This window comes from Polyodon spathula, chromosome 18 (genome assembly GCF_017654505.1).
Source record: "Polyodon spathula isolate WHYD16114869_AA chromosome 18, ASM1765450v1, whole genome shotgun sequence".
Classification (NCBI taxonomy): domain Eukaryota; kingdom Metazoa; phylum Chordata; class Actinopteri; order Acipenseriformes; family Polyodontidae; genus Polyodon; species Polyodon spathula.
The window spans coordinates 31,591,704-31,605,803 of record NC_054551.1 but is presented as its reverse complement, the minus strand read 5'-3'; positions in this window follow the sequence as shown (position 1 = coordinate 31,605,803).

Below are 14,100 nucleotides of genomic sequence, written 5' to 3'. Positions count from 1 at the left end.
ATATATATAATATATAATATATATATGATATATATATATATATATATGTATCGTTGTTTAAATTTAAATGCACTAGGTTTCCAATGGCTGTATAAACTATGGCACCTTTGTTCTTGAGTTGTTGGTGTCTCTTCTTTCTCACTCCTGATAACAGCAGTTATGTTTATAAGTCTCTGGAAGTCCTGACTGTAAATAGTGAAAGTGAAAGTTTTTCTGTTTTAAAGGAAAGGAGTTATTTAGCAATAATAAAAAAAAACGTTTAAATTGAATTTCACTTGGGTCACAAATAACAACCCTTCCATATTTACCAATGGATTTTTTTATAAAGAATACTTTGCATGATTTCGATACAAGCTGATCTATCAAGTGAACTTGGAAAGTAAATCCCTTTCACCCATGTTGGTACCTGTACACTCAGATGAAGACGGCTTGTAATGTGCACCACTATCACAGATTATGACATAATTTTAGTCATATAATATATTCGTTGTGATAGTAGTCTTAGTAGTAGTATACCTCGGAGAGTGGTAGAATAAGTTACATCCTAGCAGGACATCTTTCCCCTGAACCTTTATGTTTGGGATGGAGAAAACCAGTTAATGTACATTAATAAACACACTGTCTGAGTTTAGCACAAAGAGAGAGATTTTATGCCATCCAAATAAGGTATATGTGTTCTATACAAGGTCTAGAGTATACTCAGGTTAGGGTATTCCATATGGTATACAAGGGTTTACACATGTCTAGTACACAAGTGGTGCGTGTTATACAAGAAGTGCACATTTTAAAAGGATGCATACTGATGCATGTTATATCCTATAAATTACGCCATATAAAAGACATTTACAAATGAAACAAATTATATTTGTTTAGTTTGGACACTGGTAAAGGAAAAATATACTTTAATAATGAGTTAAAGTTAAAAGAATTGCATTTGCACAAATACAGGTACAATCGTTATTTTAAAGTTGTTTTAAAACACATTTACACATGTTTTAAATGTGTCCATTACTGGTTTCATGGGATTCATCATTGGACTATAAATGCAAAAAGCATAGCACAATAAACAACAGCATGGTTTATTTAAACAATTCATTTAATGAAGCAGTTTCAAATTATATTACAATCCTAAAATCATTTTTAAAACAAAAGTAAAAAATGTAATTAATTTCAGCACATGATGTTACATTAAGTCAAATATGGCTCATTATCCTTAAAGCAACTTAATCAGACTGTGACCCTAGCCCCATGTCCGATTCTAATTTATTTCTCCTTGTTCTCCCCAAAAGGATTAGAATGCCACACAGTACCGTTCTCCAGATGGTGTCTCTTATATAGTACTTTAATACTACAGCGACAGAGGAAGGGCAAATGTGGGGTAAAAAAATAAAAATAAAGTTAGAAATATTTATCAACTCCTAGCTTAATCTTAATCATCCATGGGCATGTGTATATTTAGCAGCCCTTTCATCTTTCTGGTCTCCACAGACGGACAGTTGCTTACGCCGTCCTCTGAACCATAGACGAGTCACAATTATAATAGGCAGAACTAGCAGATATTATTGATGAGCTCCATGCCTGAGCCTGACATCAAATTAGCATCTCTCATGTTAAGAATCCTGTAAGAAATGTCTAACACAGTTAAAGCTGGTAGGAGGCAATTTTTAGTAGTCATCAATGAAACGCTTGTTTAAGGGTGGGTGGGGGGGAGAAAAAGACAGAGTCAAAACTTCAAGCTTTCTCATTATTAGCAACACCTGACGGGGACACAGAGAGCCTCCTGTACTTCCTCTCATCAATACAGCCATGGTTTTTTGTCAGTAATTTGCAGTAAGTGTCTGCACTATACCTATAGGGACTGAGAAATCATTACTGGTTGCAGACCTGCACGGCTCCTAATTGGAAGCATTGGGCCTTATCAACTGAGGATTTTCGAGGACCTTTGACAGATACCAATATGAAAATCATTGTTCACTTGTCAATTTAAAAGACTGTTAAAACAGCTTATTTTTGTTTTAATTGGAACCTCCTCCCCTCCACGTCTAACCAAAACAACACTGCCTTGGGGGACAATATTAACGTCCAGATATTTTGCTAGGGTATGTAGGTCAATTCAGCAGGTTAGGGCTGTGACTGGGATACAAATAAAGACAGGGAACATGTGCATTTAGTTTAACAATCTCTCTCAAATTTCCCGGGACTTCATGATCGGTATCAAATACTACAGTATCCGTGCTGCAAAGCCCCCAATTAAGCAAAACTGCATCCACTTAAGATGTTTGCTGAAAGTGCATTTGGGCCAAAATCAATCACCCTCACTAAACTGACCTGCTGAAAGCATATGCATAACATAGTCATGTGTTGTGCCCTCCAAGCGATCCTGAGCAGAACTTTTTAATAAAGCATGGAGAACTTCTGTGGGGATGCAATCCTGCTAATGCTGGCAGATGCAGCAAAACTAATATGTGTAAATGCTTTAAAGCAATAATGTGCTTGCAGCGCCACTTCCCCTAACAGCAGCAGGGCTGAAGGGAAGGAGATGATGCTTGGCAGCAAAAGGAAACAGAATTGTTTTGACACTGCCATTGAATAACAAGCCATGGTTGATAATCATTGCATAGGCTAATTGCACTCAGCATGTTAGAAGAACAAGCCCACTTCCAAAAAGCTTGCTTCTGGCTCAATGTACCTTTTCCGTAATGAGACGGATCATTTTATAATTCAGGCATATCATCTGCAGCTATTATCTAGTTAAAATGAAAAAGAATGCAGCATAATGTATATTTGGGAATTTAATTATTATGTGATGTTTAAAATGTTTAAATAAAATGTTATGTAGACATAGGTATGGAAATACAATATAATTAAGAAAATGAAATGGAAATATAAAAAAAAAAAATTAAAAAAAAAAAAAAAAAAGATTGCCTGGAATGAAAAAGCTATGTAAAATGATTGTGTGCGCTGATTTTTCAGGTCCACTCTCTGGGAGCCAATGTTTTGTTAGCCTGCTGTTTTATTCGTGTCAAAAAGGATTTGATGCAAAAGCCATTTAAGCATGTATACGACTCATGGAGGGATTCATTTGACCTCATTATACTGCAATAAAGAATAAATCCAGTTTGTTAAATATCATCGAGCTGCTTTCACTTCACATCACATCACACAGAGGCGTGCATTAAAAAAGGATTCTGGAACCATTTCAAATAAAGAATCGAAGGGGTTAAACCTCGCTTGCCAGGAGGTGTTCTGAAAAACACAGGAAAAAAGGAGATATGTGAAGCCCTGTTTAAGAGCAAAGCAACTGAAGAAAAAAGATTTATGCTTTTAATTAATGGCAATTAAACCATGCCTGTTGGCTTGGCCTATGGCAAGTGTTCCCTGCGAAAAGGAGGCTGTGCTGGTGACAAGCATTTGAATCCACTAAGTTCTGTCAAGGGAGCTGACTCTGCAGGCACCAAAACCAAACTAAATCAATAAAAGAATTAAACTTTTATAAATTGCATTTTGACAAGTATCAGATACCTTTAAGCTTTGATATCATGAATTCCTTAGAGGTAATGCAAACAAGAAGGGCCGCAGTTCGAGATCCAAACAATCAAAGAAGCTTGTTAACATGCGCTGTCAGATGCATCAGTGCTATTAATTACTACAAATTAAAGTGACTCTCTCTTCCTCTGGTGATTGGAATAATAATGAGCTCGGAACAAGCACAGAGAACATATGCATCCCTGCCAAAAATAATAAGCAGACAAACTAACAGACGTCTGCAAATGCTTATGTTTACAGGCCCAGTAATTTGCTGCGTGCCTATTTTTTTTTTTTATTGTCACTGTTGTTGTATTTTTACAACCCCCACAACACATCCCCTGCTAATGTACATCATTTCTTTTAGCTTGACTGCCGGTGACCTCAGAGATCAGTTCAACCTTACATTTTAATTGTTGCTCAGATTTAAGCATGCTGGTGTTGAAGCTGATTTGTGTGGCTCCGCTGCACCACCATGCTGCCACTCCTGGCACTTGAGACAATTGAGTGTTATCAAATTGAACTATATTTTTTCAGACAAGAACCGGTGTAGTGTTTTGCAAAATAAAAAGAATTAAAAAAAAAAAAACTGCGTAGGAAATGTTTCCAGTAAAAACATCCTGTCACTACTTTCACTGCGGATATCCTTTATATCATAAATATAAAAATGCACAGCCCAATTAAAAGCCCAATTAAATTAGGGTTCATGCAGGAACTGTAGCCCCCACTAAACTGTTTATTAAGAGGTAGCTCAAACTTGCCAGTAGTGTCTATTTCCTCAGTACAGGATTACTTTTGCACCTTGGCTACACATTTTTCATGATCTGTGAGCATCCTATTAATGGCCATGCAGTTGCAGTTTATTTAAATGACAGCTGCTGCTGTTACATCCATCTTTGAACTGCAAACCACGTACATGGAACTTCACCCTAAAACATGGAAAATCCCATCAGTCTGAAGGTTAAAATAAACCACAATGTTTTTTAGACAAAGAAAAAAACTGGTTTAATGCAATTGGTTTCAACCTAAATATTGCAATCCTGTTCTGCAGATAATATATAGACTACGAGAATAACTGCTCAGGCAATAAAACAGTTCTGTAAAACAACTTGATAATATTTTGAATGGAACAGTGAGTGCTGTGCCCTTGTGGTACCAATGCTTAAAAGAGGGGGGGGGGGGGGGGTTATATTCTAATTTAAACAACAAAAGCTTTTACATCATTGTCAGGTGAGTCTTCTCTTTGTCACTGAGCACCAGCTGGTATTGCTTTTCTTACCCTTCTGACAATATTTAAAACTCTACTTGATCTCATTCCCTTGATAAATTTTTCCTGGATTTAGTAACCCCTGACCTACAGCCATTCAACCCTCTGAGGACACTTGGCTCAAACTGCCATAGTTCACAGTAGATCTGTGTGTCTAATGTAGGTGGCTGCAGAACACCGCTCTCCAGGTTTTTATTACTGGTTGAGTGATGCTTAAAGGTTGCAATACTTTCTATTGTTAAAACTGCAGAGATTTGCGCCATAAAAGAATTCAGATAAGAGAGAGTTCAGACAGAATGCCATTATTCCTCTGTAATCTTTCTGTGATTTCCAGAAAAAAAAAATCATTTAAGATCTTCTAGGATGAAGATGAGAACATTCATTTAAAAAAATAAACCATATTCTCCAATGTAAACTTTAAAAGAAAATTCTCGCAGTCTCATAAAACAGTGCCCTTGCTTTGGGGAAATACAATTTAGAATTCTCGTGCGGTATTTTGTACATCATTTATTTAGTCTTAAAAAATGTAAATGTTCATATACGAGAGGCAGGATGACATTTAAAAAAAAAAAAGAATAAATGACAATCTTTTTTTTGTTTGTTTTACAATATGTCAATTCAAAATAAGCTAGATAGATACATTCTGTTGGTATCCTATGCATTTCAGTAATTTACTTTGCATTGTACAGCATTCATACCATTTATTCCCTCAGCCTTTTAAATGCCCAACATTTATATGCATTTAGATGTAATTATGTTAATGTAGTATTTTAGCTCTATGACTGTAGGCATAGTTTTGTGAGCACTCCATTATTCAAAATCATCAAATGTTGTTTTATTTAGTTGAATTTAAAGAACACAGCTGAAGTTCATGAAAGCGAATGCAATGTTTTTTTTTTTTTTTTTTAGAATGCTAAAATAAATGGGTCTGGCCCTGTTTTTTGCCCATCTTAAATGTCACATTTTGCAAATGTAGTCATGGTTATGAAAACTCTGAGTGCAGATTAATGCTTTGCTAGAGTATCAGAACACGGATTTGCAGACAACAGCTGCAACGAATTCCCCTGACTGAGAAGAATTACAAGTATTATCACCTAGATCATTAAACCAGGATCATAGATTGCAGAATGGCTTCAATCAATTCATCCAGGATAACTTGAAGCCAGCTGGACCCCCTCCGTGAGAACTTGACTTAATTGGCCAATAAGTGGCAGGGAAAGGTGCATGCTATTTGATGAAATTACAGTCTGAGGAAGTGATTACAGTTTGGAGAACCACTGAGGGCAGGCTGAGGGTCAGCCCTTTCGAAGGAGGTCCAGATACTGTCCACTGCTAAGTGCTGCTGTGACAAATGTTGGCCCACTTGGTGCTCGGATGTAAGGTGTATCCAGGTCATTCTTCAGCTGAGGGAGATGAGCGCATTTATCATCCCCTTGGCCTCATTTCTGTTTTGGCAATTGTGGTACACTAAGAAATCCTCATGGTTTATAGTTTTCTTCATTATAGCACATATTGTTGGCGTATCAAAAATATTTATATAGTGCTTCATCCATCTTGCCCAGGAAAACTCTGCTGTTTTACTACCTTGCAGTGTCCTGCAAGAGTTCTACATTTATGCATTCAAAATGCATTCCACACTACATACTGTGTTTCTTGGTTTTCAAAAGAGGGCTACCATCATGTAGATTAAGGAAACATGCTTGAATAAAAGTAATACTTATATATAAAATGGATTCCCTAAGGTGATGCATTCGTTGTTATTTTTTTTTTGTCATGGTAATTTTGAAGCTGCAATAAGTTGTAGGCCAGCTGGCACTGCTGCTTTGCTAGTCTAAATCAAAACTATTTCCCTGAATTGCTTCTTAGCTAACAGGGATATGAATAAGGTCTAAGCTCCTTTGAAATCAACCTGCAATATTCATAGCTAAAATAGCTTAGCTGACAGGCTTTTTCATCCTCAGTATTTTTAGCATGCTGCTAATTTAGTCATCACAACACTCCTATTGGTTTATACCTTTCAGAGGTGGAAGTGAATTTACTTATAAAAGACTGTCAAGCTGTAAATAACATTTAAAGGACTAAGAAACAGTGAATTGCTTTTAATAAGTTTGTATGTATTCGGAATTTGCAAATGTGTGTGCGTGCGTGCGTGCGTGCGTGCGAGTGTGCGTGCGTGCGTGCGTGCGAGTGTGTGCGTGCATGCGTGCAAGTGTGCGTGCGAGTGTGCGTGTGTGTATGTGCGTGCGTGTGTGTGCGTGCGTGTGCGTGTGCGTGCGTGCGTGCGTGTGTGTGTGTGTGTGTGCGTGTGTGCGTGCGTGTGTGCGTGTGTGTGTGCGAGTGTGTGTGCGTGTGTGTGTGTGTGCGTGCGTGTGTGTGTGTGTGTGTGCGTGCGTGTGTGCGTGCGTGCGTGTGTGCGTGCGTGTGTGTGTGCGTGCAAGTGTGCGTGTGTGTGTGCCTTTCTTCATCATAAAGCAGTTGAGATAATTATTTATTCAGAGAGCGCGTTCACTGTCCCTTGTAAAATGTGCTGCACATTAATTCTGATTATGTACAAAACCCACCTGCAAGGGAAAAGCTCAGAATCAGTAATGCTGGTAAAAGGAGCAGTCCTCCAGAGGCTCTACTGAGAAACAGGATACTGGACAGAATTAGAATCTTGTAGCTAAGGCTATTCATAATGTTATTAACATAAAGGCAATTAAATGAGTTTTTAACCTTCCACCTTTATTGTTATTAATGAACATTTGATAAAAGCACAGGAGATGAAGGCTAGTAATTATTTCTGTGCCAAGCGATGTGATGGGTTTAAACAGAAAAGAAAACAAATGATTATTGTGAATATTTTCAGTAGCAGAAACCCCAAGGAGCAGCTCTGTCGTGTTTAATCACATGACACTGGAGCACCAGGGTTAATTAGAATTAGAGTTAATTTACTATCAGCGGGCATGGCAGGGTAAAATGTATACCACTGCTATATCATCCAAAGCATATGTGGATTTTTTTGCTGCTGTTTGCGTTTTATAGACAGTGAGCAACTGCAACAAAAGCATGGAAAATGTTCAATCAGTAAATGTAACCTTCACGTCAAATGAAAAACTACTTATAAGTAGTGACAGCAGACCTGCTTCACTTTTATACCCTTCAATATTATTCTAAAAGGTTGGTTAACTATTTCTTTCCTTGGAAGGAGTTCTTTTTATTCATTTTCTTGTTTCAGTCTTAGGTTTCTAAAGGCAAAAACTTCATTATTTTCAATAAAGTTTATACCCCAGTTTATATATAAGCAAACTAGTTTTGTTCTCAAAATATTAGTTACTATTATATTTTAAGTCAGACTCCAAAATATACAAATACTTTTAAATTAGTGGGTATCACCCCTAAAAGTGACAGCACAAACTAATCAACTATTAAAGGGATATGTTCATAGAATTTTAATAAGTGGTTGTAAACTTTAATACTTTTGAGTGCACTCCTAATAAATATTTGGTGGGCTGAGGTGAGAAACCTTTCCCAATATAAACTGTGTCTCGTCAGGTTTTTTTGTTCAGAATTCCCCTGATGATACACAGAAGGGTCAAAGGTAGTTGTCACTGTGTACCAAAGGACTGCAAGCGCCTCATTAGTGTGTATGCAGCTTGAACAGAGACTCTCTGAATTGGATGTCAGTCTGTACCTGTACATGCACAATTTGTTTAGAGACCTCTTCTGGGAATTCAATTTGATTACATTTGTATTGTGTAACAGCTTCATGTTAAGATAATAATTAACAACTTGTGGTTCTTTTTCCAATGCTTGTTTATTTGCACAGAAATAAAGATGTTACCTCAGTGTCCTTGTTTAATTTAAAAGCACCGCTCTGCCAAATACGACAATTAAGGATGACAAATGCATGTTTTTGTGTTTGTTTGTTTGTTTTTGGGGTCACAAAGTCAAATTTATTTAATAAAATGTATGTTCAGTCTACTAAACGGTTTTAAATGAGCTTGAAAGCAACAGTAGATTTTAATTGTGCTTCCTTTGACAATATAACAATATCACTGTTGAATTACACAAACAAGCTCAAACTAATGTAACTTTGAAGCTCAACAAAACACAACAAAAAATGAGATTTTCTGATGAAAGCAATATTGCTGCTTATTGTTTATTATTATTATCATTATGATTATTACTCAATAATGTTATATTCATTAACCAGTGTAGTTTATCTATGGTAGTAGTTTTCTCACTTTAGCATAAATACAGTCTTCTTTATAAAAATGACATATGCATGGTATATTACATGTAGTTATGGATGATTCAAATACATAGCACCATGTGAAAAACATCTTTTTTTTTTTTTACAGACTGTGTTTGCTTTGAGTTCCACTGACCTGCCACTTGGCTTGCCTGTCTGGATACATTTCATGGAAGCCCAATTGGCTGGAGTGGGCAAAGTTATTCCTTTCTAGCCCCAGTCTTTGTTTCATCCATGTCCTTAATCATTCAATTTAACCAATGAAACTCCTGATGTGGTCCTAAAGGGTTTATTTTAATTATACTTTCTAAACATGGAATGGAACAGCACTCCATGACTGGAATTCCCTACACCTGCTATAGGGGATAACAAACGAGCCATATATAAAAAATACATGTACAAACAAAATCTATAGATATTTCTTAATTGTGCCAACAAGACAACCAAAACCTATTTAATGCAGCTAGTCTGTTATTCCTTATAATTTTTTGTGTTCATCATCTAAGAAATGTTTGACAGTTTATAAATCAAGGTCAACCGCTATGAAAAGGTACCATGACGTGATACCATGATGCTGTACAAGGAAATCGTACGTGCATTTGTGTGAGCTCCATTTCCCATGGCCTCCCCTCTCACAGCCCCGAGCTCCATACACAAACAGTCCTAATAAGTGCTCCGTGTCAAATTTTAAGTTGAGTTCTAATACTATAATACTTTTATAAAACATGCTCAATAAAGAAAAAAGTAAATATACAAAAGTGCAAACAAAGTAAACATACACACACACACACACACACTTAATTATAACGTGCACAAAATAATAACTGTGCTCCACTGGGGCTTTACAAGAATATCAACCATTAGCCATAAGACCCCACCATTCAAGAGAAAACTGCAGCTGTTGTAAAAGGTTCTACAGGTCTGACTAATGCACAGTGATGTATGACTGATGCTTTACCAATATAGGATTAATCTAATCTTGACCGATGAGCAATCCAGCCACATTCCCTGATGGACAGAGAAAGGCACTGACCTGTGGCCACAAACTTAATGCTGGGTCAATGCAAAAAGGTCAACCAGTCAACACTGGACAATGTGAAAAGGACAGAGACGTAGAGAATAGGACAGCCTCTTGCTTGTCAGGATAGCATCACAGCCAAGGCTGGCAAATGTCAGGAAGCAGATCCAGAGACAGAAGCAGCAGTTTAACGGTGCTGTGGCACACTTTTATTTACTAAATGAATAAAGGAAAAGGCACAAGGGAAAATAGGTAAAGGTTTAAACAAAACACTTCTCAGACTAGGCATTTGCCTTCACTGACTAATACACAATTTAGCCACAGCACAGCACAGCACAGAGGTTTCTCACCCAAACAAAGTATATGCAGCCACATTCTCACGTGGAGTTGGCAGGAAGAGAATAACTTCTCCCCTACCAACTCAACACAACCCACGTGTACAGCCTCTGCCTTGTCACAGGTACCAAAAACATGCCTTACCATAACATTAGCAGCCTGATGTGACAGCAATGTAGAGTCTAAGACAGCTGGTGGACGAGCGGCATTTAAAAGAAGGAAGCCAACAACCATCAGTTTAAGAAATGACCAGTTCGAGTTCACAAAATTGGTGGATATTCTTCTCCAGAGGTCCTACAAGATGTTTTAGAACTCACTGAAAGCACATGAGACTTATAAATGGACTGCTGTACAAACTGCACCATTAGGAGGAAGACCATGAACATTGTCCTCAGAGTAATCATTAGAGAATTTTGCTGCAGCATTGCACAGGGCCTGCAGGGACATTCATAATCACCAAACACACAAACATGCACTTTAATTAGAGAATACGCAGAGACACCTACATGTGCACATATGCATGAACACAGTCCCACGTGCACAGACACTGAGGTACATATGGTACAGAGGTTCCAGACAAATCCCAGACTGCAATTGCAACCTGAAAATGAACAACCATTTCTTTACATTCTCACTACTTTATAGAACAGTTGCAAAATGTACAGAACTCATATCTATAATAATTCTGTAGTTCACAATCTTGCACAAACATTTATTTTAGTGATCACTGTACACTGTAGTTAAGCACACTTATTAATTTCCTTATATCTTTCAAATAATAGACCTTTATTATCTCCATAACAAGATTACATTACAGGATCACTGTGAAGGGCAACTAAACATTAGAATATTGTATTATCTTGAATTTTACAACCAATGTTAGGTGTACAGCTCTTTTTATAACTCAAGTACTCTAAGCCCCAGGCTAAATTTGACCAGTATTTGCATTGTAAGATACATAATCATTTAAGCAAAGTTGTTTGTAGATCTGTAAGCTTGATGTTTTCTTGGAAACCACACTTTTTATCTGGAAATCCACAGGCTTAGAGGTATCATATCTGACAGATGGAAACTTTGTTTCAAAAACTGTTTAATAAGATTTTTAAAAATTGATAACGATCAACGATTGGCTGAAGTTTACAGTCATAATTTAAATACACTTTTATAGCTAAATAAAAACCTTAAAGGACATTGACTTGCATACGATTCTCTCTAGCTCTGGAATGTGGGAATTTAGCATTTACTTGTATGACTGACCTACAGTATTTTGGTCAAATGTATTAACAGAAAATAAAACAACAACTGCATCTGCAAATAATATTCAATATTTATTTTCCAAGAGTGGAGATGGTGGTAAGCAGTTGGTGTGTATGATTGCGAGTGTGTGCGTGCGTACAGTATTAATGCATAAGCTAAGAATATCTGACAACTTCCCTCTTTGGCAATGTAAAAACAGCTAGTTCTCATTTGCGTTCACAGTTCTTGCCTGCTATTCCACCCATATTTGTTATTAAAGTTGGACCATGCTTGAAGATGGGAAGGGGTGCACTGTCGAAAGTCTCAGTGTCGGGGATCAGGCTTGATTTCTAAAACGTGTTTTAAAAGGTCCCAAGATTAACTTTTTTAGCACTGAAGATTGTTTCTGACTTTGAATACTTCCCTATGAAAGAAATCCATGGTAACTCCGACACTGTGTGGACTGAGTTAAAAGCACCCCAAGGAAACATGAGAGATCTTCCTATGTAGCTTTAAACAGTTCAGCATAAATACGCCTGGTAAGTCAAATGGGCTGGTCTGAACTTCGACAAGCAGCACTGGCTAATAGACCGGAGATTTTTAAAGTTCACATCACAATTTACATGCAATAAATAAATAAATAAATAAATAAATAGGGGTAGCAGGAGAACATTTTAATTACAAACATGGCTAAAATCACATCAACAAAAAAAATGATAATAGCAGAATGCCTACAGGTATATGGCTAATTAACTCAGATCCAACTGTCACAGGAATGCAGACCAGAAAAAACGCTTACATTAAATATTCCCTCAAGTACATCTTCACAGCTAAAAAAGAAAAAAAAATGGTATATTACATGCAATAGAAATAATAATAATAAAAGGTTATACAGCTTATATGGTTCCCAAAGTAACCAGTCAGACTGTGCATAATTTCATAAACTATATGGAAATGAATTAGAAAATGTGACTTTAAAAACAGTACAGCCCTCAGCAGAAAAAAAACAATTGATACAACAAAAGTGATTTTGCAGGCACTATTTTGCACTATTTTCCAGGAGACAAAAAAAGAAAGAATGCCCCTTTTCAATTAAATTATGCATTAGATTATATCATATGATTATGTTGTTTCACTGCATTATGTACACCAGTGCACAAATTCAAAAAACCTCTGACAGATTGCTAATGAGCTGTTGTTGGGATCTCGGAATATTCTGTTATCATTTGTCCATTCACAGTTTCTTCAGCAGCCCATCTGTGCGTGAGATGTGGCCCACTGTGGAGCCAGCAAGCCGGGACAGCTTCTCCATTTACACTCCCTGCCATCGCAAGCCTCTGGGATAGGCTCTTACTAATTAAAGTTTTTAACAAACACTTTGTCAGCGTCTAACAGTGCTACCTAACTGTTTTTGTTAATATGTGGAAATGCAGCTTTTATCTTTATGATACGTTTTCTTACACAAAACCATGGCCAAATGTTTGCATAACCTGGAATTTTAAAAGTGAGACCATTTAAAACTCTATCAACATAATTTTGATCATTTATTTAACTTCATGTAATCAAAGAAACCACAAAATTATATCACAAAAGTCTACTGAAAGCCATAATAGTAGTACAGAATTTCATGTTAGATTTCAAAATGTCACATTGTTCAATTGTTGTCAGTTTATTATTATGTATATGAAAAACTACAAAATGGCATGTAATTCAATGTGTTAATATAACATTATTTAGCAGGTTTCATTCGACTTCATGAAGCAAAATGTGTTAATTCTATAGGGTATTGCACAACTGCTGGCTATACAGGCTATATGTTTTCACAGTTTGTTGTGTTACAACCTGAAATCTTGATGCATTTAAATGGGATTTTGTTTCCTTTGATTTACACAACCTACTCAACACTTTGAAGAGGCAAGAGAATTTTTATTGTGAAACAACAGTTAATGAAAAATAAAAAAAAACTGAAATGTCTTGGTTAGATAAGTATTCACCCCCTGAGTCAACACTTGGTAGAACCACCTTACAGCTGTGAGTCTTGGGTAAGTCTCTACCAGGTTTGCTCATCTGGATCATGCAATATTCGCCCATTCTTCTTGACAAAATTGTTCAAGTTCTGTTAAGTTGGATGGGGATCGTTGGTGGACCTCAATCTTCAAGTCTTGCCACAGATTCTCAATCGGATTCAAGTCCGGGCTTTGACTGGGCCATTCTAGGACATTTACCTTCTTGTTTTTAAGCCACTCCAGTGTCGCTTTGGCTGTGTGCTTGGGGTCATTGTCCTGCTGAAAGGTGAATCTCCGTCCCAGTCTTAGGTCTTTTGCAGAATGAAGCAGGTTTTAATCAAGGATTTGCCTGTAAGCTCCATCCATTTTGCCCTCTATCCTGACAAGCTTCCCAGTCTCTGCCGCTGAAAAGCATCCTCATAGCTGCCACCACCATGCTTCACAGTAGGGATGGTGTTACCTGGGTGATGTGCTGTGT